The following is a 27,070-nucleotide window of genomic DNA, read 5'->3' on the forward strand; positions in this document are numbered from 1 at the left end:
TCCCCTAAACATTCTAGGAGAGAATAATTTACTATTCCAATTCTAGAAAATTTGGTGAAAGGTGGGTGGAGCTTCATGAAGCTTCCGGAGGGACTTTTGAGAGAATACTTAGGTTAAGTGCACCAAATAGAGGGCCTTAGCCAGTGTTAAAAAGCTTGATGATTCTTTTGCTCTGAACTATTTGCCACAATGCCTAGTATCTTCCTCAGCCAACATCCGAGAAGGACAATACTCACTGCAAGGTGCTGAACAGTCTTTCCAACTGTTTTCCTTTTTTTCCAACTTGTGTTTTTATTTTGCATAGTATAATGACATTAAAGCCCGGGGGAAAGGCTGCAACAGGTATTTTTAAATCTGACCATTCCACCTCGATGCTCAGTGTCTCTTAGACAACATGGCATCAGGACAATGTTCACTACAAAGTTCTGAGCACCCTCTCCAATTTTTGTTATTTTCTTCAAACCTGTTTTTAACTTGTTTGTGATGTGAGTGTATTGTAATGTCATTGGAACCCTGGGGAGAGGGCTGTAACAGGTTCTAGCCTCCACTGCCTTCGTTATGCGCCCTCGGCTTCCTAAATCAGGTGTGGACTGATACTAACTGTTACAGCCCTCCTCCCAAGGGCTGGAATGGCTCAATGCTGAATTACTTAAAATAAAACATGAGTGATGAGTCATGAGGCACAAGGTGGGAAATTTAGCTGTCGAGGGTAAGTGACTTTTGTGATCTGTAACTTATGTGCTTCCCATCATACCTGTTTGAACCCACTCAGCTCATACTTGTTTTTGGTGACTGGTTTCTATTGTGATTTCTTATATATTATCATGTTGATGCATCCTCTGAGTTGGTGCTTTGCAAATCAGAGTTGCTAGAGAGAGTACCAGATTGGCCATTGAAAGACACACAGAAAACCTTGTATGTTGGTTCTAAAACTGAAGATGAAACACGAGACGATGTAGTTCTGCTGACTAAACTGTAAACTATGGAAACATGAAACTGGGGCCCATATCAAGGCATCACTCATTATGTGATCTTAAGCAAATCACGTAACCTCACTTTGCTTTATTTCTCTTAGCTACCAAAACTGGGACCCCTTAACTATTGTGATAAATCAGGGTCAATCATCGCAAAAATCCTGGCCTGGACCCCTTCTCATGTGGCCCTGGAAAGGCAGCCGCTACCTGATCTTGACCATGGGGGCGGTATATTGCGGGAGGATCACATGGGAGGGGACTCGGGTCATGAGAAATGGGATAATCCCCTTAATAATTTCAATGGTGATCCTACAGTCCTGATGGCCTATTGCAATGTGGATAATTCTGTGTTTAATTCAACTAGGAACATTGTGGACTTCAAGTCCCATAATACTCCTAATACTGGGACGAGGAAGAGGGGTCAAGAGTTTGTAAAGTGTGGTGTGCAATCTAGTTGTCATAATGATCCACACCTGAGCGGGACCTTTAAAAAAGATCTTTCAGGTGTGGGCCATTAAGAAGATTTTAGATTATGCAGATAAATAATACTATCTCTTTTTATTATGTTATATATACTGTATTTTATGTGGTAGTATTAATTGTCTATAAGGTTTGTTTTAACCAATAAACACAAAAAAAGAAAAAACGGAGATAAGAAGCAGGAGAGGGAGCCTCAGAAGCAGTCGGAGAGAGCAGAGTTTGGCCAAGCCTCTTTTCCAATAGCTGGACGCCATGCAGCTAAACTGGTGGAGTTCGTGGTGCCTAGGGGATGCAGAGGATGCGCAGCGGGAAGCAGTGTGAAGGCTAGCTGTCCTGAAGAAGAGAGACGCTCTCCGAGTCCTGCATCTTGCTCCCGTGTAATAAATTCACCTGAGCGCGTGTGGAGCAGAGTGATCTCCATTCAAAGACGGCGCAAGCAGCCGAAGGCGGGTCAGAGCTGTCAAATGCAAGGGGAATTCCAACGAGCCCAGAAGCAGAATAAATGGGTCCAAAGGAGACGCCAGAACAGACCAGTTAGTTGGCCTGGCATAGGTAACCATGGGGCGCTCCGAAATAGACTCTGGTGCAGAAATACACTTTTTCAATACCGAACCTGTAAAATAAAGCAAACAAAGGCAATCTCTCTAAGGGCAGAGGTCAAACAGACGAATATTATAACCCATATTGTCATAGCCAAAGGGGGGCAATAATCATGAACAGTGAATGCAACTTCTCTAAAGGGAAATATTATATAATAAGGAACTATTGTGACACGCATTGCCACAGCCAAAACATGGCAAGAATAAAACAGAAGGGATACAGTTTGCCCAGAGGGAAACCCTGCAAGGGGATCCTGTAACTTACATTGCCACAGCCAAAGAAAGTTGAGAGTTAAACCAGGGCAATTTGAAGGTGACAGTCCCAGAGCGAATATCCCTGTGAGAGAAAGTTACAAACACCATTGCCAACAGCCAAAAGGTTGTGTAGATTAGAGACTGCAGGAGAAAAACCCTTCTTGTAGAAAGGATCAAGGGGGAGAGAATTGTAACCTGCATTGGCTGTGGCAAACAGGCGAATCTGCAGTCCAATGTGAGACTCATTATCTATTGTTTGAAGCCAGTTGTGTTGCAAGTCAGAGACTTATTCAAGAAGTTGATGTTGGTTCCACTTTTCTATTGAGCATTGCAGTGTGAAAAGTTTGGAACACGCTTCCTCTCAGAGTACAAGTTGAATTGGTAGGAGTTTTATTCTGGCAGGCGAGTATACCAAGAAAGGGACAAATAGTGGTTAGTCTTGGCAGGCGAGTGCACCAGGAAGAAGATGATTTGAAGTACTGTGAATGTGGTGGAAGATTGTGGTGGAAAAGAAGTGGCAATTACACTGTTGTGTTATGATAAACTGTTGTATAACCATACTAACTAAAACGTAATTTTTTGAATGAACCATTCTCACTAAGGTATTGCCTATGAAGGAGAAGTGCAATCTGATACAAAGTGATTTGTCTTTCAAGAAAGGAACTTTTGGCATTGTCTTTTTCGACTTGATGATTGGAGAGCAAGTCGTGGTTTGCCAAGTAGAAGGTTGTAAAAACGGTCAATTATCTTAAGATTGAGAAACCTTTGTTGGAAATGAAATGGTTACTTCGCGAAGTGAAGTACACATTGGATGAAACTAACTGCATATCCTGCTTGGAGTGAAGCTTGGCTAGAGAAAATAACTTCTTTACAATTGAACTTAGGGTTTTTGAAACAGCCTGAATTGATCCAGTAGAGGGGGATCCAACCCTGGTCACCAGGATTCTTGTTTTCTTGTATGTTTGAATTCTTCTGTTATGTTGGAAAGTCACAACAGCCCAATGATTCCTATATGAATTTTGTTGTATGTATTAGTGTGAGGGACAGACATTTTTCAGACATTAGGTCATTTTCCTTTAGCCTTAGTTTGATAGGTAGGGAACTCCTTGGTAGGTTCGGGAAAGTCAGGCGTTTGTCTCACCCTTTATTATTTAATAAATGGAAATGGCAACTTGCGAGAAAACTCCACCTAGGTGTCCTTCTCCCATATCTGACTCCTCACACTATGTGCACTACAGGCATGCCTGAGTGGTAGGCCACAACAGGTTGCTTTCCTTTTTCTTAACTCTTCTCAATAACTCCACTGGCATGCATGGTGTCAGAACAATCAGAATATCTAAGGTGGGCAAAACTGCCTGTAAATCCTATTTTGTTTTCCAATTTCTGCATGCCTCTCGAGACACTATGAATGACTTCTGAGAGAAATTATCAGGAATGTTTACCCTTCCCTCAATCACCTATTCAACACAGTTTATTGTCCAATGGGTATTACCCTAACAAGGTGCCAGCAGGCCTCGCTGGACACAGTACCTGAGCAAGTTGGAGTGAACTTTAAGATGTCTTTTACTCTAAAAATGGCTCCTAGAAACACGATCAATTCACTTACAGCAATGAGTGGTGTCCACAGTCAGCCCTTGCCTTAATGTTCAATTGCCAGATCCTTGTTTCCAACCGTGGACAATGTATTTATTTGAGAGACAGAGAGAGGGGAGTTGACAGTGTCGAAGTAAAAAGGGGAGCTGCCTGCAGGTGTTTAGCGCGCATTGGTAAGTGTGTTGGTGGGAGCATTTGATATGCCCCGTTATGCATCTTCATGTCTTGTGGTGCCTTTTAATGCCTTTCTATGCCATGTTTTGCTTTGCTATCCATCGTTATTCCTTATTCGGCAAAACTCTGCAAAGTTAGCCTCTCATGGAATGTCAGGCAAAGCTACTTCAGGGCTTAAACTCAGAGCTCACAACTTGTAGTCAATAGGCACAGGCCTCTATTCTGACCGGCACCCTACATATATATTCCAACCACAACATCATTCATGCTTACTTGTGGTGATGAAATAGTGCAGCCAGACATGCACTTTTCACTAGCAACAGACATAGCTTACCACACACGACATTGCACCCGCATATTGGCAAGTACTGGTAAGGGACAGTCTACTACATTCCAACAATTTGGTATGCTCATTTGCAGGTGGTGTTATGTTAATGAACATTTGCAAATTATTCATAAGCACCAAATGCCTACCATTCGGCAGTGTATTAGTCAATGCCACTTATTGTGTGATGAAATAGCTCCACAGGTCACCCAACCATTCGCTTCCCATCCCCCCCCTCAACAACTTGCTCCAAGCCCATGGACCCCATCACATTTCCTTAAGGAGCCGGGGTTCCTAGATGCAAGGTCCGGTTAAACATAAGCGTTCAGTCTCGAGTGGCGGCACATTGGTTCAATCATGGCGGGGCGTTTTAGAGTTTTAATCAGTGACAAGTAAAGAATGTAAATGTGCATCAAAGTCCCTTAGCCTAGACTTGCCCAGAGCAGTTGTTCTCAGTAGCAGTTTCCTTGCTTGCCAAACCTTTATCTTGTGCCTCACCTGGAGGGCCTCCTGGCTCTTGATTCACTCTTGAAAGTCTGCCCTAAAACCGCTCCATAGGTATTGCTCAGTGACTGCAGCTTCTTATCTACCATTCCTACGCCTCTGACTGGTCTGCATTGTGTCCTGATAGCTGCCTCATACATGTTGCTTGAGTGACTGCTTCCCCGTGGACTAAGCCCCTTGGGTGGTGTTTCCTATATAATGCTTCTTCATTGTTGCCGCTTGTAAAGCCTTGATCGAGTGCTTCTTTCTCTACACAATGTTTTGTGTCTCTCATTAAGCTGCTCATCATTCTAGTTGTCACCTTAAGCTGCACATATCCACTGGGCTGGTGAAGACCTGCTAGGACCCGCCTCCCCTGAAAACAGTAACTCATTCCGAACTCGACACGTCCCCCATCAGCTTGCCACGCCACTCTCTAGTAACCCTCAACCCATACTCGGTCTCGGAGGCAGCCCTCATCCCTAGTAAACAAAGTAGGGTACCTACACGTGGGGTTCCTTCTGGAGAAACATACCTCAAGACAGGGGCGTTGCTAGGGGGGGCTAAGGGGGCTATAGCCCCTGATCTTTTGGTTGTAGCCCCGGATAGAATCTCAGGAGCTACAGCCAAAAGGCTAGCTAGCCCCCAGTCCCGACAGTTCCGACATCAGCTTAGCCCCAGGTCTTTTCCAGACCTAACAACTCCCCTGCCTCAAGAGCCCTCACGACAACTGGCCTAGAACACACCAACTTTCCATCTGAGGGTGTTAATGTTTCAGGTTTCGCGTTTTGCCTCTCCTTCGCCTAACATTAACTTTCACTCCCCTTTCTCCTCCAGTACCCAGTGCCAAGAGGGGTACCAAATGACTGAAGTTGTGCTATTCGTGACCACTTCACATGGCATTATATCACATATTCGGGGTGGGGATTTCACCCCTCTACTACTGGTAATCAAAAAGTGGTACTCCATTCCCTGGTTGCACATGGTTGTGCTGCATGGTTGAGGCTGTCACAAAGACCATCTTGGCTGCACTATTTCAGCCATTGTATGGAGAGGGTAAGCTATGGTTGGGGGCAACTGCAAAGGGTAGACTGGTGACTTGATGCTGTGGACCTCTGCATGCAGTGAGTGTTTGATAAGGAACTATTGTAGAGATTGTCCCCCATAACTTTATAATGTTACAAAAAATTATTCCTCTGAATGTTAAAGCGCATGTCTGATTTCTTCTTAGTCTTTTAAATCCACTGGGGTATGACTTGTCGCATCTGTGATAACATGTTCCAACCTGCATTTGCGTGATAAATTGCGCTTTTCAACATTACTCTTCAAAGTGTGCCGCTTGCGTTGCTGCAAGCCTGCCCTGGAAGCAAGACTGGTTTCCACCAGGTGTGCATTGGTTTGTTGAACAAATCAAAGAGGCCTTCTTCGCTTCCAGTTGTGTGCAACATACCCCTAATTGTTCTATATGAGGCAGGTGCCGTCCAAATCCCCCATAGCGATATTTTTCTGCACGCTTGCGTGGCTATCCTAATTAACTCGATGTTTTGGTGCTTGCCCCTTTCACTTAGAAGACTCCCTGCCAAAGATGCAGATGTTTCCCGTTTAGCAATTTTGGAAATGTTTTCCAGCACCACCTTCTACAATTGGTGAACCGTGGTGCAGCACCACGCCAGATGTGAATAGTCTGTTTCATGGATGGAGCCCACCCCCAGAGCACACATGGTGATGGTTTTGTCAATTTTGTGGCACCTAGTAGTTGTGTGTGTGTACATTGTAATGCTTGATGCAGATTGCAGTACCCAAACATGGAGATAGTTCAGCACCGCCCCTTATTTTCTCCATTATTCATTGGTTTTAATCTGACCCAAATCCTCGTCGGAGCACGCTTCAGAGGGATATTCCAGGTAAACCCTGTCCCTTTGCATTTGGGCATACAGTGTGGACATCAATTCTTCATTGTCTTGACTCCGACGGCAAGGGCTAACCCGACCATGCATGCCACATTTTGAATCGTATTCTGTTTCCTATTGAAGTGCCTACTGAGGACTATAGACCTGGACCGTGTCGGACGTGCTCAGGAGGAACGCATTGAGTTATGGTTATCACAGCCTGGCCTGGTATCCCCTTTAGCAGAGTATGTTCAAACTACAGCTTCATTTGTACTTCTCTTTAAATATGCATAGCCTCCAAATCTCCAGACCTACCGCGCACTTGGGGGTTGTAACTGTAACCCGTACAACCCCTCCCCCCGCCTCGTGCACTTACCAGAGCCATGCTGCCCTGTTTGCACTTCCCCTTTACTCTCCCTTGCACTTCCCCCCTCTCCTTCCCCTTGCACTTCTTTTTCGCACTTGCACTAGCCGAATGACACAAGGCCTAGTAAGATCGTTTGTCTTGTCCTGCCCATGTCTTCCCTCCCTTGTCTTGTGGTGCCTCGAAACACTTGTGCACAGGCGCGTTATAAATGCCATATCATATCATAAACATATTGGCGGGATATAGGAAGCAATATTATTTTCTGACTTTGCCTATACAGGGCGTGGCCGTACCTGTTAGGGCAGAATTACTGTATTAAACTCATTGTCGGGAAGCACGTTTGACTCAATTCACAAATGTGCTTTTTATGCAGAGGACTTCAACATTGAGAGGCATCCTACACAGTGCCACAATGAATGTCACGATGCAACAGCCATCAATTTATCACTCGAGCAACATCAGGGCCACACCCACACAATACACCTGCGGGGAGGGGTGTGTTTATGCTGGAGTAGGCAAAAATTCTGTGTAAAACCTTTACACATGATTTTTACTCCACTTTACATTTTCCATAATGTTTATGGTGGAGAGGGGACAGGGAACTTTCTGCCACCCCGGTTTCTGCACCTCTTTGGTATTGTTGAAGTGTTTGTATAGGGAATGTATTCTTGTAAAGTTCGCTGTTTTCAACAAGGTTGCTTACTGGTGCTGGACTGCTAAACATTTGAGTTTAACAGCTGCTAATTATTGTGTGAGTTGCCAGGTTTTGGGTTGTCATCTCAACGAAAAGTGTGTGTCCAGATGGAAGTTCAGAGTGAGAGAATTCTACAGGGCCACATCCAAAGCCGAGGGGGCTCTAATGCGCATGTAACAGAGACTTGATGTGGGTGGTGTCAAAAGCTAAAGACCAAAGGAGTAGAACGCTCTAAAAGGTATGTTGAGAAATTTTGTTTTGCATAAAAGGCGGCCCCCCACTTTAATTGTTAGAGGCAAGATACACAAGGACTTGAGGGCAACAAGCTTCTTGATTAGTGTAGTTTGTGGAGGACTGGTACCATGTGGTCTCGGAGGTTCTCATCTCAAAGCTCAGCTCTCCACACTGACTCTGCTACCTTCTGCCACTCTCACAGACCTGTTGGGAAGGACATCGGTGTTGGGTTTCTTAACAATGCCTCCCAAAACCCACTAGCATCAAATCTTCCTCTTTTTTAAATGTTCTGCTATTCAACTCCTCCCTTTCACTCCTCTCACTCTTATGACTCTCTATTGTCCCACTGGTTCTCTCAACTCCTTCTTCCCTGATCTGACCCTTCTCCTTGAGCCAACGCCTGCTGTCATCACCATTGTCATGCTGGGGGACTTTAACCATCCAAAGCCCTCTGCAGCTACCTGCCTTGAATTTAAATCCCCCATCTGACCTCTCCCTCCACGACTAGCCTACCCACTCTGGTGGGAACTCTCTTGGGCTTGCCTTTCTCTCTAATTCACTCTCCTACTCTGACCTCTCCATTGACACCTCTCCCTCTGATCACTCCATTGTTCACTTTAACATCTTAGTACCTCCAACTTCTTCTCCTCATCTACCCCCTCTTCAATGACTAAGCGGAAATTCAGATGGACTGTCTTTCCCCTTACCTTGATGATATGAGGACCTCTCTCCTGTCTCTTACCCCTATTCATGCCTCTTCCATTAACCAGGCTTTCTCTGACTTTCACTGTGCACATATAACTCCATTTGACCAACAGTATCCTGCTCGCACATTCACACCTTCCCGTCCCCGTCCTCAGCCTTTGATCACCTCTGACTACAGACCCTCAAAACAAACATGCGCTGTGAACTACAATGCTGGTACAAAATATGGACACCGTCCCAACTCCTAGCCTACAAAGATTCTCTTACTGCCCTAACCTCTGCACTGCACCCCTTTGCAATCACCCTGCAAACTTTCATCTACCCTCCAATCTTTGCTCACACCTCCTAAGCCAATATCCTTTGCCTCCTACCATTCTGCTAATGACTTTGCTTGCTACCTTTCTCCTAAAATTCGTGACACTCTCACAGCCTTCCTCTCTCTCCCTCCCCAACCCTCCTTCTGTCCACCACCTCTCTCCTCTACTTGTTCTATGCTCGACTAATTCTTCCCTACCTCTCATATTGAATTGGCACCCATCCTTCTCAGTGCCAACCCATCTTGCACCACTATCGACCCTTTTGCTCCCCAAATGTTCAAAGACATGCTGCCTCGTCACGAATTTGGTGGTAACCTTTAAATGCGGAGGTAATTCTATTACTGCCGCATTTAAGGGTCCATCAAATCACAGTGATCCGACGCCAATAGCGATGGGTGGTTTGGCGGTAACGCTAATAGCCCCGGTGGTAATACCACTGGGGATACCGCCCAACTCGTGATGAGGCCCATAGTCTCAATAAATTGCCCTCATCTCCCTGTACTCTTTAACCTCTCTCTCTGCTGGACCCTTCCTTGCCTCCTTCAAATTTGCAACTGTCTTACCGATATGGAAGAAACCCCCTACTGAGTGTTAGGAAAGATTTCATAATTGTATGTAATTTTCCCTCCATGTGGCAACCCCCAAACTTTTTGCTGTTGTTTTACACCCTGATCTAGACTTTGCCAGAGAAGCGCAGCCCCCCGCTGCACTCCTCTGGGCTTTCTCTCAATTCTGATGGGGAAACTGACATGCCCTTAAGACAGTCAGTACTGGGAGACTTCTTTTCCATTCGTCCTTTCCTCATGTTGCAGCTTTTGTGCAACATGAAACAAGAGTGTACCGTAACTTACATTACCGCGCTCTTGGGTCTCTAGTCATTCCGAAGGCCCTAGAAACTCTCTCTGGACTTATTATGAACTGTGCAAGTGTGTCACGGACGGGACTGGTGACAGCTATCGTTTCTCTTGTGTTTTGAACCCTTTTCCGCCATGTTATCCGCGCTTACCGTGTTTGGCACAAATGAGTGGCCTGGCTCCAAAATGGCCATGCTACAAGGTTCTTTGTCCTGTCCGCTGACCGTCTTGCCCCTTCACCTTCCCCCAGGTCGAGCCGACCCGGGGAAGTCCTTATTTGGTCATGCACTTTCCTGCGAAACCCCAAAGCTTTCGCGGGCTTCTGCATGCCTTGTGTGTGCCTCCAGGATGTGGGCTGGGATGTCTGGTCCCAATACACATCCTGGGTGCCAGAGAGTCTAGAGTGTCCTGAATGCCTGGGACCATCATGGTCCGTCATAGGTCCACATATGGTGAGTGTTTGTGAGCAGATCTCCCATTGGGTCCTCTCCGTTTTGGTGCGAAGGGAACTTTGGATAAGAGGAGGCTGAAAACACCACTACCATGTCGATCTCCTGAGTTCACACCGAACAAGGGATAAGGAGCCAAGTATCCTGCAACAAGAAGCTGAGTCGAGGAACCGCTGGGGACCTGCTGAAGGTTTGGCACCCTGAGCTGATGTCGTCCTGCAAGACCCCTCTGCATCTGATTGTCCTAGAAGGTCTGCGAAGGCGCTTTGACCCATTGGAATAGTGGGATCAACTATTCCCGGCACCTTCATCAAACCCTGCAAGTAAGCCTCTTCGGAAGTGTCCCTGGGCCAACCAGTGGGCTGACCAGTTTACGCAGGACGCTTTGCTCTGTCACCGCCGCCGTTTCGGGGAAGCCCTCGAAACTTAGTTTACTGCTTGCTCTGCGTCCACGGCACCCTCACACCGATTTTCGTACACTTGGCATTCCCAGGTCTGAAGTGAGACGAGTGTGCCCGGACCAGAGTAAACGCGGTTGCCGTGTTGCCCTGCTGTGGTAACAACCTGTGCACGTCCGCCGCATTGGGGACACTCTAGACCCTGCATCCTGCTACGCAGAATCTACACGGCGTCGAGACGTCCTGATCATCGCAGCTGAACCTGCCAGCAACGTGAACTGAACTGGAGAAGTCTGGGGTCTGCCTGCGTTGGGGACAGGTGAGTAGTCCATACCCCAACCGGTGGCCCCTCACACAGGAGCCCGTTTCTTTTCTACCGGTGTTGCGATATAGCGACCCTATCCCGCACTCTCACCATGCCTCTGCCCACAAGTGGAGGCCTTGCTTGAGTAGTAGGGGCTTGTTCTGCATTGCTTCATTCACCTTCCTGAACTGCCCGATATCCTTGAAGAGGCCCTCCTTTGTCCATTGGCACCAGCGCATGCAGGTACTTTTGAGCAGGGCTCGGACTTCCTCCTAGTTAGGTGTATTTTGGATGTCGAACGGGGCCTAATGATTACTTGCACTGCCTGTTTTCCTCCCCATCTAGGTGGTCTACATATTACGTGCTCCTAACTCCTTAGACCCCTCGGTCTTGTATATATATTGTGTATTGATTGTGATGTGTTGGTTTACTTTAGTATTATTGTGATTCTTTGCTATGGTCGATGTTACAAAGGCCTTGTAATAAATGTGTCTATATTTTTAATATAACACCTGTCTGGAGTAATTTGTAAGTGTCCTTGCTTTGTGTGCTCATTGAGGTCTTTCCGTCACCCTCACCCCTCTTGAGACTTAGTCTTGACCGCCGCCATCGCTACCCTGATTGGTCTGGCTTGTCCAGAGGTTACCCTGTTCCAAGAAACTAGGCTGGCCTTCTGAACTTCTGCCCCTCCAGGTCAGAGTTCAGAAATCCATCTTAACACTGACCCAAACATCTCAGAAATTATTGCCCAGTTTCTCTTCCTCCTCATTATTCAAAATTCCTTCAGTGGGTGGTCTTCGACCGGATCACTAAGTACCTCGAGGATAATTGTCTTGGAAATCCACTTCAATATGGATTCCGTAGTAAACACTGCACCAAGACTGCACTCCTGCATGTCTCCAGATTTCTTGCTAATGCTCACCACACCAATCTCTCCTCTATACGCATCCTTTTGGACCTTTCTGCCCCTTTGACACTATCGACCACTCCTCTCTCCTCCTCACTCTCCAGGACCTTTGGTTTCACACATCTGCTCTTGCCTGGATCTCCTTCTAACATCTGCTCTTGCCTGGATCTCCTTCTACCGGGAATGTCAATCTTTTAAAATCTCTTTGAACTTGCAAACCTCCGACCCAACCCCTCTCCCTGTCTGCATCCCCCCCCTCCCAAGGATCAGTCCTTAAACCTCTGCTCTTCCCCCTCTATACCTCTACCCCAAAAAGGCTTATCCCATTCTTTGGCTTTCACTAGCACATTTTTGCTAATGACACTCAAATATTTTTCTCCTTTCCGTCCTTCGCTTCAGCCATCTTGGAACAGATTACAAACTGTCTTAATGTAATTCATCACTGTATGGCTCTCTGCTGCCTCATGCTGAATTCTTCTAAAACTGAAGTCCTCTTTCTCCCAGTTTGCAATGTCATCCCTACTCTCCTATCTCCTTCCCGGCTGACCTTCTTGCTCTCTCAACCAAGGCTTGCAGTCTTTGGGTCCTCGAACTTTGCTAGCCACACTCTTTCAAACCTACCCAGATCCTTCCCACTTCTACCTGCCGACTACTGGTTGACTCTCTCCGTGCACAATCAGGGGTGTACTGAGAACCAAAAGAAGCCCTGGAAATAATAGTGGCCCCATATTACACATTTCCAACAAGCATAACCCTTTTCCTATGGGAAACATTTGGAAATAGCACACAAAAGAGGCCCAGCGTGCAGAGGTCTACCGGGAAATCTCCTGAGTTCCATAAAGGCTAGTCCACCCCTGAGCACAAGGGCTCTCTTTTCAAGTGTCTTCTCCTACCTACAAAAATATCAATAATCTGGCTCCTCAGTACATGTCTGATTGCATCTCCGTTTACTCACCATCTCATTCCCTCTGATCCTCCTCTGCACTCATCCTCCCATAACCTCCCTATGCCACCTCTTGACTTCTACTCTTTCACTCTACTCTCTCCGCTCCACTGGAACCTGCGGCCCATAACAATCAAAGCCAGCCCAACTGTGGATCTCTTCAAAGCTTGGCTTAACCTTCACTTACCTGCTAAAGATGGAGCTCCCCCTGCCCTCTCCCCCATCCGCCCTACCTGATCCCACCGCTGCCTCCAGTGACGCTTAAGAATCTAATTTTGTATATTTCAATAGTACTGCGCTTTAGTTTGAAGCACTTGCATCCTTAGGGTAATGTTACATTTGTAAGTCACCGTTTTTATTATACATTTTGTCTGTTTGTTTTTGTTTGTCCCTGGTATATGTACTAATTTTTTACACCCTCATAAAGTGGCTCACTACTTGTTCTCATCTTTATGTTGTTGTACGGGCCTCCCTTGTGGGAATGCTTCCACCATCTGTGAATGTGTGACTGTAAATCATTTCTGATAGACTGACAAAAAAGTCTCTCTGGCGTTTTGAAGACATGGCCGCTGGTTCTTTAGATGTGCCAGAAAACCAAGGAAAGTGCCTTTGGCATAACGCAGCGTTGATTCAACCATGATGAAAACCACTTTGGTCCTGTGAATCAAGTCAAGATATGGAGAAAGGCATTCAGGTAATTTAAGTTGATTGAAGCCCATCCACACTCCACCAGTTCTCTCTGGTTCTAAAGAAAGCTCAGCGTCAATGTAGGTCCTTTTGGCTTTGCATCTGACACGATTAGAAGGGACAAGACCCAGCTATGGCTTAAATGTTCGAGTGGAAAACCTACAATTCCCAAACATCAGGGCCTCTGTTTTAGAGCGATTGCGATGAAGACAACTGCTCCTCGTCCACTCCTTGAGGGCTAAGGGGCAATGCGAAAATACATTTTGTTGCAAAGTGATCATTTCAACTAAAAAACCGACTTGAGTATCAACATATTGGCAAAAAGGAAAGCTTCAGAGAGTAGATCATGACTGCGAGGTGGTGAAGATGTATCATAACAGAAGGCGGGACAATGCTGAGCACAGACTCACGGGAAGCTGCTCGGGCTGCAAGGGGCCGGGGGAGGCCGCGCTGCTGCTCGGGCTGCAAGGGCCTGGGGGAGGCCACGCTACTGCTCGGGCTGCAAGGGGCCGGGGGAGGCAGCACTGCTGCTTGTGCTGCAAGGGGCCGGGGGAGGCAGCACTGCTGCTTGTGCTGCAAGGGGCTGGGCGAGGCAGCGCTGCTGCTTGGGCTGCAAGGGGCTGGGGAGGCAGCACTGCTGCTCGGGCTGCAAGGGGCCAGGGGAGGCAGCGCTGCTGCTCGGTCTGCAAGGGGCCGGGGGAGGCAGCGCTGCTGCTCGGGCTGCAAGGAGCCGGGCGAGGCAGCGCTGCTGCTCGGCTGCAAGGGGCCGGGCGTGGCAGCGCTGCTGCTCGGCTGCAAGGGGCCGGGCGTGGCAGCGCTGCTGCTCGGGCTGCAAGGGGCCGGCCGTGGCAGCGCTGCTGCTCGGCTGCAAGGGACCGGGGGAGGCAGCGCTACTGCTCGGGCTGCAAGGGGCCAGGGGAGGCAGCGCTGTGCTTGGGCTGCAAGGGGCCGGGGGAGGCAGCGCTGCTGCTCGGGCTGCAAGGGGCCGGGGGAGGCAGCGCTGGTGCTCGGGCTGCAAGGGGCCGGCGAGGCAGCGCTGGTGCTCGGGCTGCAAGGGGCTGGGCGAGGCAGCGCTGGTGCTCGGGCTGCAAGGGGACGGGAGAGCGAGCGCTGCTGCTTGGGCTGCAAGGGGCCGGGGGAGGCAGCACTGCTGCTCATGCTGCAAAGGGCCAGGTGAGGCAGCGCTGCTTGTTGGAAATGCAGGAGAGTCACTAACGGCAGCTTTGCAGAGACTATTAGCCGGGATGTTGTAACGTTTATGGTGGTAATCACTGCTGATCGATTTAACAGAATCAGTCACTGACACCATCCTTTTCTACTAGCAGGCTGAGGTCATCCAAAACTGACATCATTACGGACACCGTGCTGCTCCTACCAAACCCTGCCTCGTAGCCATCAAGCCACTCATGGTCTTCCATCGAGCTCTGGCTCCGTTCTCAAGAGCTGTGGCAGGGAAGGGCAGATTGGAACTAGAGCGATAGTTGCACATCTCTTTGAGATTTAGTGAAGGGGTTCTTAAAAGAGGCTTCTCGAGCGCAATCTATAGTTCTTCTGTGACTGAAACCGAGCTAAGAAAGCTTTTGATAGTTATTTATAATGGCACCAACTCCGGAAATGCTCAAGTGCGGGGCTCTTAATATTGAGGCCCACCCCTGCTATTATGGATGCACTGCTTTTCCCACGTTTTGCCACATTTCTGAGACCGTATGCTGTTCGTACTAGACTAGAGTCTGACTGGCACTTCCCCTGGAAATAATTAATACATATGTGCAACTGAACAGTCCCACAGCCTGTCATCTGCGCTGCTCGATGCTCCTGCCTGGAAAAGAACAGGTGTTCCAGCAGCTGGGATAGCAGTGCATATGATTCCGCTCAACGTGCATTTTTAGGGAGCGCCTGCCTAGCACTGAATAGCCCTACTTTGCAGACCCCGGTTATAGAGGTGTACTTTATCCATAGCTTCCTTCAGGGCAACGGTGCAACACAGCAGCCGGAATGCCACTGCTCTTTCAGGCACCCACGATGCAGACACCTAATAACAGGAGCGCCTGTCGGGAAGATCTGTGTAAACACCAGCGTGAAACTATACTAGACTGTTTTAGTTACAGCTGCAGGACATGTACAAAATTGCAGGCCTCCTCTAAATTTGCATGCAAAATAAAACTCTCCTGGAACATTGGCTCATGGAACGGCCCTGAAGAGTATTATGTTGGCCGCACCTGTCTACTAAAATGGCCCTCCCTTGAAGTCCGTTAATTGCTGGCACACTTCTGTAGCAAAATACAAAAGGTGATGGCTGGAAGGTTTAGAATTAATCTTAACCTCTGGCATTGCTCTGGGCAACCCTCCAGACCATTGTTCTTTGCCTGTGAAGCCATTACAGAAGGGGAATGACCATATGCAAATCAGGCTTGGTCCCACCCCAAAAGGGGCAGTCCAGCCCAAACTGCTAGGTCACATCCCGTCTGCACGAAAGCACAAGCATCCCCAGACATGTTTCAGCCTCATTGGGCATTATCAGTGTGGAGTAGCTGGGGTCTCTAGGCCCATCAGGCACGGGACCCACGTCTGGGCATACCCGTCCCACTCAGGGTTTAGAATTAACCTTCACCTCATTACTTGTGTACTGTTCTGTATATTCAAGAGATGGCCATATACTTTGATCATGAGAGTGAGCAGAGGTGTTGGCAGCCCAGTAGTATATTGTTTAAGTATTAAAGACATGCAATGCAAATTATTAGAAGAGTCCAAAAATGCAAGTATCCCTGAGAGAAGCTGGTAGTGTATTAGTGACAGACCGCTCACTGCTGAAGAGTGTGAGAATTCAGCACTTGCAATAAATGGCCCGTTCTCTGAAGCTGCAAAAGGCGCAGCCAATAAGGAACAATCTCCAGTGTAGCGAAAAAAACTCTACCAGGAAATATTGTGTTTCCACCAGCAAAGGCCCTTCCCATTTGGGCTGAAAGTAGGCACCCTGGGCCTCATATTGACTGATTGATTTATTTGAACATTTCCTGTGGCTATGCCAGGAACCGACCACCTAAAATGGAACATTGAGGCTCAACTGGCCTACAGACTTCGGCCAGGCCATAGAGTGGGCTGAACACCAGCTGGGCGGCGGCCATTACAGCAACATTTTTGGTGGCCTTTGAAACTGACGATCTTGCCATTGAACCAGGACATTAAAGTAATCCACGAGTTTCCGAATATCATTGGATTAACAGAAGCTGCAGAAATGGTTAGGGTGGTAGGTTAGTAGGAGAAACTGGATGGAGGTGGGCAGGGTTGCTGTTGCTGCGGTGTTGCTGTGTGCAGGCAAGCTTGTATCTGCTTATTAGGGCATACTGCTCTGTGGGACCAGGTTTAGGCGTCCCTCTGGGATTAAGTTGGATATTGCATGCGAGTTTGTCGGGAGACCCAATTGGGTTATTTATTTTTGTGGTTAAAGTTTGTGGGGGGCGTGGGGTGGTTTATTGTTAGTTTGGTGTGAGGGGTGAAGGGTATGTTGGATATCACGTGAGTTTGGTGGCGACGGATTTAGGTTTAGGCATGCAGTGTTTGGCATAGAGTGTTTTAGTGTTGTGGAAGTATATAGAGATATGGCAGTGGGCTGGAAGGTTAGATGGTGGTTAGTAAAGAGTCCTGTGTATTTGTTCAGAGAGGGGTTACACCCTTTTCAACTAGTGCAAGACAAACATAATTTCTTACCTTAGCTACTGTCTCTGAAAGCTTGACATTGGCGTTACCTATGCTTGCCTGTAGCAAACAGGGCCCCCTTTTTTCAACCCAAATCGGTAACGCTGCCAACAACCTATTTAAAACTACTGCCCACCTCTTTTTGTCATCTAAACCAGCGATCTGCGTGGTTGCCTGGATGGGTTCTCGCTTGTTAGTTCCCAAAATAAAGATATCGGCGAGGAGAGTGCCAGTCTTGCAACAACCTCTCTCCCAAAAAAGGGAACAAAAAATGAGACTATTGTTAAAACGTTAACACTAAGAATTGTTGAGCAAACAACCCGATGGTACGGTACTGCAGAGCTCTTGCTGTAGGGCCAAGAAACAGCCAATGCTGTTTGTAGGCTTGAGAGCTAGACAGCAGCTAACCTTGGATGATGCGCCGCATTGCCAAGCCTACATTCCTTGCACGTGGCGTAGACTCCACATTTCCCGCATCAGGCAGCATCTTCAGGTCATGTACTTGATGCTGCCACTCCAGGATGGTCCACAAAGAGACCATTCCATCACAAGGTCTTTCGCCTGTATGGCTTCTAGCCAATGCTTCAGCCTCTATCATTAAAGAATGCTCTGCAAGAGTTACTCCATTCTTAACAAGGTTTATTACGCCTCCTTCGCATCCAGCCAGGTCCCCACCAGCCTAAAAGAATCATGGGTTCTCCTATTGCTGCAAAAAACCTCCATAGACCTCAGGGCACCCAAAAACTACAGACCGATCACCACTATTCCATTCTTTCTAGAGTTCTGGACAGGGCTTTATACTTATAAATACAAGCCTATCTACAAACCTACAATATCTTAGGCATGCGTCAATCTGTCTTTCTCCCGGGTCACGGCACAGAATCAGCTCTCTTAGACAGCAAAATCCAACTTGACCCATTCAAAGACAACGGCAACTCGGCCCTCCTACTCCTGCTCAACCTATCAGCCGCCATTGATCTGGTAGACCACACCACAATTTATCACCTCACAGACTCAACCCACTTCTCTAACCTCGTGGATAGCTTACTTCCTGGAAAATAGGACCATGAGTCTTTTCTGAGACTGCCAATGCCCTGCCTATCCCTATTCCCTGCAGTGTGCCCCAAGGCTCCTGTGTCTCCCCTTTACCATATATTCACCAAACCCCTTTTTGGCCTCCTGGACTCCCTCAGCATACACTACACCAACTACACCGACGACACCCAAATCCTCCTCCCACTCACAGGCTCCTTCCAAGAAGATTCCATCACCATCAACAAAATATATGCCACCATCCAGACATGGATGGCTTCGAACCACCTACGCCTGAATGATGATAAAACAGAGATCCTTCTAGTAGTTTCACCGCCCATGCTTAAGAAACTCAGTGCAGAATCCAGATCCCCGGCTCCTCATCTGTAAAAACGCTAGGCGTCCAACTGGATGCCAATCTCTTCCATACCAAACAAGTGAAAGCAATTGCATCCTCATCCGCCTATACAACAAAGCTTATCAATGCAGTTAGACACTTCCTCTCTCCGTCCAACTTCCTAACCATAGTCAGAGCTATCACTGGAGCAAGACTGGACTACTGGAACGCCCTATTTGCAGGTACCGCCAAACAGAACCTGTCCACGTTACAGGTTATTCAAAACAATGCCCTACGAGCGGCCCTGAACATCTCCAAAAGAGATCACATCTCCACCGCCAGAAGAAAAGCCCATTGGCTCCCGTCCGAGAAAGGATCATCTTCAAAACGCTTTCCATCATGCACAAGTGTCTCTCAAACACAGCCCCTCAATACCTATCCCGGAAAATGGAACGATCCAAATCCTCCAGACCAGTAAGAGCCGCCCAGGCACATCGGCTCGTCCTACCAAAGTGAAAAGAGAGAGAGCAGGAGGGGTCAGCTTCCCCACAGTAGCTGCAACCCAGCGGAACGCCCTCCGTCATGACCTGAGAGCAGAAACGCTTACCTGCCTTTTCGCAAGGCCCTAAAAATGTGGCTTTTTGGGTATAGGACCGCCGGGGACCTACACTATTTCAAAACAATAATTGAGTTCCTCTGCCTCAATGCCTCTCCCCAACTCTCTCATGCCAATTTGTAAGGGCTCTCGGCACCCATATTCCCCATGTGTATGTTATGTTATTGTCAAATTGAATATAACCGGTTGGAAACAGCGCCCTGATGCCCACGGGCTTGGGCGCTTCACAAATGCTAATAAATAAATGTATGGATCAGAGCTCTGCGACATTTAATGTAACGTTCATGGGTTCTCTGCATCAGACTCTGCTTGGTCCGCTTGTGCTTGCCCTAGCGTCTTTATGATGGGTACATGCTGCCTGCGCCACCCTGCATGTTTTCTAGATTTTAAGATGTTCTGTTCTGTGCAGGGCGGCCTTTGAGTTTTTTCCAACAGTCATGCTAATGGCATACAGTACCCAAGCACTATGGTGGGGCAGAAGCTGCAGAGCCTTGGCTGGGTTTGGCGCAAACTTACTAGCATGGGGCCTACTTACTGCCCCCCCCCCCCAAGGAATATTTGTGGGAACTGCTGTCAAATTAGCATTAAATTGTGCATTCTAAAACACAATGGGCCAGTGGCACAGTGGGAAAGAAACACGCATTTGCAAAGCCAACTATGTGTTAAGGTTTGTAATATGCATTCGCTGGGCACTGGTGTAAAGGTACTTCCTGGCGTTAAGACAGCAACAGCTGGAAAATGGAGTGATTACCTGAGCACATGATGTTAGCACCTTGCAAATGCTTATCTAATATCTCAAGCCAGAACCTGCTTGTTTTTATAGGACTTCAGTACATGGAAGAGATGTAATCAAGGCACACTTGGATAAGACATTTGTATGACACGAGAAGCCATTTAAAGCTGCAGTTAAGCCCTAACTCTCAGCAGACGGCTTAGTAAAACACAGAGGCTAATGTTTGATGCTAATGCTTGCGAGAGAGAGCTCAAAGAGGTTCCAGAAGGATCTGTTTGGTGCAGGGAGGGGCAGGTAGTGGGTGGAAATGGCCATAGGGACTAGCATGACCATGGGCAGTCAATGGTGGGTGGTAAATAACCAAACAACCCCAACAGGTGTGTATCCCTCCTCGCATGTCATTTTCCTCCATCCGCGTACTCCTATGCAATAGTGTCGCCTTATAGTAAGCGCCACCTAATAGCCCAAACCAGAAATGTTTATTGTAACCTGGCTGCAGGGTAATGCTGTATTTGTGCTGTATGTGTGTGGTTAGCTTTATTAGGTGCAAGTTCATGACGGAGAACTGAGATTGCAGGTAACCCCTTCTAACATTTTATAAACTTAAATCCCACAATCTTGGGTATTCGCGGCTGTAACGACCCGCAAGGACCTTCATAGTGGCTTAGAGCTGTTACCAGACATGTACGCGCCCAAACATGGAACTTAACAGTATGAGCACGCGGCGCTAACAGCGTGTGTCATGCTCTTTGAGCAAAAGGTGCAGATGACATTGGGCCACACAACAAAGGGAAGTGCGCATCAATCAATGAGGGCCGCAATGGTTACGTGAGGGGGTGTTCGGCGGCGTAATGTGTGAGGAGGGCCCTCGTGGCAGCTTTCAGACAGCATGGAAGGTAAATAAAGGAGCGAGGTGAGCTAGTGGACAGCGGGGAGAAGCCGCCCTCAGCCCCCTCTGAGTGCGGGTGTTGACTGCCGGAACCCGCCTACTGAGGAAGGGAGTTGATTGGCTGGTTCCCCCTCCTCGGTGTAAATATGCAGTATGCACTGGAGAGAACAGGAAACATTCCGCCTCACCAACTAAAGTGGGCCAAGGCTCTTTATGCAGGCGGGCAATGCACAGAAAATTGCAGGTGTGCACTGGTTCAGACCACCACTTAAGAGACCAATTAACATACTCCATAACAGGAGACAGTGATCCCTTTTACTAGCGTGGATAACTCAACATGGCCTCGAGACGGACACAGTGAGGAGACAGAACAGAGACATGGCGCTGAGATGCAGAAAAGAGCGCCTTCCTGGGCATGGACAGGCATGGTTGCCTACTGTAGCAGCCGCTGGATGTGGGCATTAAAGTTGCAATAGCTGCCACACTCCTACAGGAGCCAGGCAGCATTCTGGTCGCAGTGCACGGCTCACCTGGGCTGTGCTCCGAATTGTATAACCCCGACCCCCCCGCCCCACCGCCCGACCTGTGGGATGTGTTTGAGCCATGAAAAGGAATGGAGTTTGGAGGTCCCGCTGGCTGTAGCCTGCATATTATCCGCAGCCAGTAGACACGAATATGGGCAGTGTGCACCAGCAAACAGGGATCCAATCCAGGGGCACTGACAACATAGGAGAGGGCACACTCTTCTGCAAAAATACGGCAGCCCCAACTCCATGGGAGGCAGCGAGAGAAGAAAAGATGGAACACGCTGACTCACCAAGTGAGAAGCACTGGCCAGGCCCTGCTCCATTGGCCACTGCCCATTATAGGTGGGCTCGAGTATGGTTGAACGCCATGTCTAGGGCAAAGAGACCACTGCCATGGTTGTAGGCCATAGTCTTTGCCCACTGTATGTAGATTTGGGGACCCAGAGAATGGCTGAAGACGATGCGCCAGGCTACTAGTTGCTTTGTGCGAGGGGAGGAGACCCATGCCCTTGGCTACAGTTTACGGGCAGTGGGAACTTTGGGTGGTTTGGGGGTACAGGGGCGCTCCTTCTAGTTGCAGACCATGTACAGGGGCAACTTTGAGGGGCTTATCAACAGATAAATAGCCAAAGGCCATGTCACAGGCCCATGGCCGTGGGCACATGCTCTAATCATTGGCCATTTCAGGGGTCATGGAGACCCCTGCTTTGGTCTTCAAACCATTGTCATTATCCACTCTGGGTCAGCTTGATATGCTGGGGGCGTTGCCAAATGCAGTGCCGTAGGTAAAGTGACCACTGCCCATGGCCCCAAACCATGTCCAGTGCGCCACATGGATAGGTTCTCTGTGAGTGGACGTTCTAGCGCATCTCCGCACTTGCGCCTGGAAAAGATAACCCAGGCCACTTACATGCGCTCTTTCATTCTATGAGAGGCGTCTCTGCGCGTTTCAATACGCACCCCGAATCCAGAAATGGGATGCATCTTGAAATGCGCAAAATGAAAGCCCTTAGCCTTCACCTGTTAGGCCTAGGCACAGGGGTAAGGGCAAGGCAGGAGAGGCTCATTTATGGACCTTCCATGCATTGTCTTCGAGGCGCTAGAGGAGTGACCTGAAGCCAGCTCTCCCTCTTGCATATGCAGCCTTCAAACAAGGACAGAAAGGCTTTTCTTTTTTATTGCATTCCCAGCAACCATGGGCCCGATTCCTGGCATTTTTTGCACGGTTCAAAGTGACTTTGCACTGCTGAAAAGTGACTTTGCACTGCCGACACAAACCTTGATTCTTGGAACTTTGCAAAGTGTATTTTTGCAGTGCAAAGTCGGTGTATAGTCATTTTTGAAGTACAAAACGGCTTTGTATGGACTTTGCACTGCAAAAATACACTTTGCACAGTTCCATGGATCAGGGTTTGTGTCGGTAGTGCAAAGTCACTTTTAAATGTGCAAAGAATTCTATGAATCGGGCCCTATGTGGTTGCTGGGAGCCAGTCAGAGTTCCTGACACTAATGTGTGCAAGGGGGCTGGCCCGCGCATCTTTGTGCTACTGTCCACCCCCTGAAATTCGCTGGTCACCTTTGAGTTTAAGGTGAACTGTGCACTTTTTGTAATGAGCACAAATGAAAAAAGCTTATCCTCTGCACTTCTTTCATTTGTGCTCATTTTAGAGAATCTGCGCCAATGTGCATTTTTGCTTACCTGAGGGAGTTGTATTGTTACTGTTTTACGCAGCCCCCACACACCCATAAAAGGGTATACATTTACAAACCAAAGAAGGTAACTTAATAAAATAAATGTTAGATAAATCCTATGTTAAACTAAAGAAAAACAATTATTTGGATACAGATGTTTTTTTTTTATACGGCTCGAAAATTCATGAAAGCATATCATTTGAGAAATATTGAATTAGTTTAATGATGCATTGTCTGAACATGAAATAAAATGTATATCAATTTTATGTAAAACTTTTAACAATATGTCGTCCCTAGGTGGTAAAAAAAAGAATGCATTTTTAAACATGTTTTAAAGGAATTGTTGTTCTGTTTTAATTAAAGCCTTATGGACTTAAGAAATAAGTATTGTAGCCCTTTTTTTATTATTAACAAAAATGTATTTGGATTAACTATTTTCAATGAAAGGTAAAAAAAAGCTTTAAAAAAAATAAAAACAACATTCGTTTGAAGTTTGATCAATCAAAAATATAGGTTAAATGTAGCTAAAAAATAATGGGACTCAGAAGAACATTTTGAACATTGAAATAGTAAATATGAAAATTACAAGGTGGTGCTGAATACACATAGGAACTCGCTGTGCACTTTACTTCCGATGTGCGCAATCTAGAGTGCACGGTTTACAACAAAATCATGCAATGGTGGGAGTAAGGATCGATGTTTCTCTGACGTGGATCCACTAAGAGATATGGAGCGCCCCACTCCCTAGTGGGCAGTAATACATGCAATGGTGGAAGTAAGGATCGATGTTTCTCTGACGTAGATCCACTAGGAGATATGGAGCGCCCCACTCCCTAGTGGGCAGTAATACATGCAATGGTGAGAGTAAGGATTAATGTTTCTCTGACGTAGATCCACTAGGAGATATGGAGCGCACCACTCCCTAGTGTGCAGTAATACATGCAATGGTGGAAGTAAGGATCGATGTTTCTCTGGCGTAGATCCACTAGGAGATATGGAGCGCACCACTCCCTAGTGTGCAGTAATACATGCAATGGTGGAAGTAAGGATCGATGTTTCTCTGGCGTAGATCCACTAGGAGATATGGAGCGCACCAATCCCTAGTGTGCAGTAATAAATGCAATGGTGGGAGTAAGGATTAATGTTTCTCTGACGTAGATCCACTAGGAGATATGGAGCGCCCCACTCCCTAGTGGGCAGTAATACATGCAATGGTGAGAGTAAGGATCGATGTTTCTCTGACGTGGATCCACTAAGAGATATGGAGCACCCCACTCCCTAGTGTGCAGTAATACATGCAATGGTGAGAGTAAGGATTGATGTTTCTCTGACGTAGATCCACTAGGAGATATGGAGCGCCCCACTCCCTAGTGGGCAGTAATACATGCAATGGTGAGAGTAAGGATTGATGTTTCTCTGACGTAGATCCACTAAGAGATATGGAGCGCCCCACTCCCTAGTGGGCAGTAATACATGCAATGGTGAGAGTAAGGATTGATGTTTCTCTGACGTAGATCCACTAAGAGATATGGAGCGCCCCACTCCCTAGAGGGCAGTAATACATGCAATGGTGAGAGTAAGGATTGATGTTTCTCTGACGTAGATCCACTAGGAGATATGGAGCGCCCCACTCCCTAGTGGGCAGTAATACATGCAATGGTGAGAGTAAGGATCGATGTTTCTCTGACGTAGATCCACTAGGAGGTATGGAGCACCCCACTCCCTAGTGTGCAGTAATAAATGCAATGGTGGGAGTAACGTAACAAGTAGACCGGGCAGTCACGTTAAAACCACAAAACTCTCAGAAAGAATCACACACTGCTTGGCAGTAAATCTGAATATAGGGCCTAAGGAAATAATTATCCTAAAATATATTTCGATATATATATATTTAAATGATTTCATAATTATTTGATAATTATCTGATATGTAAGAGTCCTGTTGTTTCATTAAAAGGACAACATTTTGGAAAAGGAGGTATTTTTGAATTCTTATACCATAATACATAATAGACCTGTTTGTTACAAACTCGCTTTCTTTTATTAGTGAGGCTGGCTTAGCTATGCCACAAAAGATTAATCGAACAGTCGATTAGAATCAGTGGGCCTATAATTCAAACTCACCGGGTGCAGCGCTGTTTATGGCTGCATGAGCACTTGTTTAGATATACCGCTTATTTTGTGACGATTCAAGAGGCTTCAGGAGTTTTGGTTCATTGTCAAACAGATGCATTTAATTATAGAAAAAACTGTTTTCATTATGTATATTAATCATATATATTTTTGTTGTAGGACTGCTAAATCAGATTTTGGATTCGTATAAAAAGTTGACTACTGCCTTGTAAAAGTTTTGTAAAGGACCGAAACACATGACGGCATGGAGTAAGACGACAACGCCACAAGATAACAGTTCATGTGAGAAATACTTTACTTTTGGTTTATCACCTGTTTTCAATTTACAGTAAGTGTATTGCTGATACAAAGCTTAATACTGAAGTGCAGAACAAGTGGATATGGGTTGTTTGACCTAAACAACTTGACCTACTGGCCATTTGTACTACTTCAGGCGGCCATTTCGCCTGATGTTAGGTTTGGCGGCATGTGTCATGGTGGAAGGCCATTCCCAGGACAAAGTGGCAGAGGGTGTGTGGGGCCGGGGAGGGGGGGGGTGTTGTGGAATGACCAAAGGCCATCCTCTGGAGACAGATGCCTCTGGAAATGGCAGCAAGAAATGAGCAGTGACAACCTTCTCCAGTGCATGGCCTGCAGCTATTCCCCCGCCCTGTTCATCAGTGCCCAACCAAGGGGCGCTGGGGAAGGCAGGGCATGGTGGAAGACCATGGGGTAAAGCAAAGGGCGCACTGCCCATACAGGGGACCTGGGGGAGCCTGGGGCATGACTGAAGGCCAGTGGTCACTTTGGGAGCGAGTGGGAGGAGTGGCCAACACTTGGCTGCAATCTATGGATTGTGACCTTTCTTGGTGGCTTTGGGAGGCCTTGTGCCAACGGCCAAGGGCACAGAATATAATAGTTACAATCCATTCTCGAAGCCTGCTACGAGTCAGTTAGACATACAAGGGGCATTACCAAACATGCTGCCCGGTGCAAAGAGACCAAGGCCCATGTCCAGTGTCCATCGTTTGTAGGTTCACATAGCTGCAGGCTTTGGCCATTGCCCACTATTGATGGCTTGGGGTAAACGGCCTAGGCAATGCCTACAGGCTATATCCAGTGTCCACATTGGCTAGTTTGGGGGGGGTCAAGACCAATGTCAAAGGCCATGCCCCTGGCAGTAGAATTACTGACTGTGGCCATTGGGCACATACTGAAGAGCAGAGCTTCTCCATGACTCCTGCATGGCTGTACATCCACAAAGGTTTCAGGCAATCCCTGAATTCTCAGAGCCTTCGCTGGGCTGGTGGAGGATCCCAGGTGTTAGGAGGAGCATCACAGGAGCACGGCCTCAGCCTGGCATGCAGCTCGGTAGGGCCGGTCCTCAGATTTGCGAGGCCCTCTGTCGGATAAGACGAGGGATTCTCCACTTTGTATATCTAATGACTTCCCTGGAACTAATATCAGTCTTCTATACTCAAGGGCACCACGGAAAGTAACATTACAGAAAGTGGAACTATAGCAAGGGACATTGGTAAAATGGGTTAAAATATGTTATACGTTAACAGTGCAGTTCAAGATTTACTATTGTTGCATTGGCAACCTATAGCTAATAAAATGTGAGCATATGCTGTTATCTGCTGCATAATACCACCAAGCTGCAATGGTACATAGTGATACAAATCTAACTCTCGAGACGTCAGGGAGGTTAGCACAGACCTTTAGGTAGGTCATGAATCATGCCTGGACCACATTTCAATCTCTCCATCAGGCCTCAAAATGTGTATTCGCCACTAGCCACTAGCT

The 27,070-nt window shown here is 47.3% G+C and overlaps 1 protein-coding gene across 3 annotated transcripts in view; it reads left to right on the forward strand.

Annotated features, from left to right (window-relative positions):
* Window positions 1-27,070, forward strand: part of BAHD1 (bromo adjacent homology domain containing 1) — an 841,837-nt gene that overhangs the window by 356,048 nt on the left and 458,719 nt on the right. For all 3 annotated transcript variants that reach the window (XM_069637539.1, XM_069637538.1, XM_069637541.1), the window contains exon 2: window positions 25,445-25,567. The gene's annotated coding sequence lies outside the window, so the exon portion shown is untranslated. The remainder of the gene's footprint in view (window positions 1-25,444; window positions 25,568-27,070) is intronic.

The sequence above is a fragment of the Ambystoma mexicanum genome, chromosome 14, assembly GCF_040938575.1.
Source record: "Ambystoma mexicanum isolate Mex_15411 chromosome 14, UKY_AmexF1_1, whole genome shotgun sequence".
NCBI lineage: Eukaryota > Metazoa > Chordata > Amphibia > Caudata > Ambystomatidae > Ambystoma > Ambystoma mexicanum.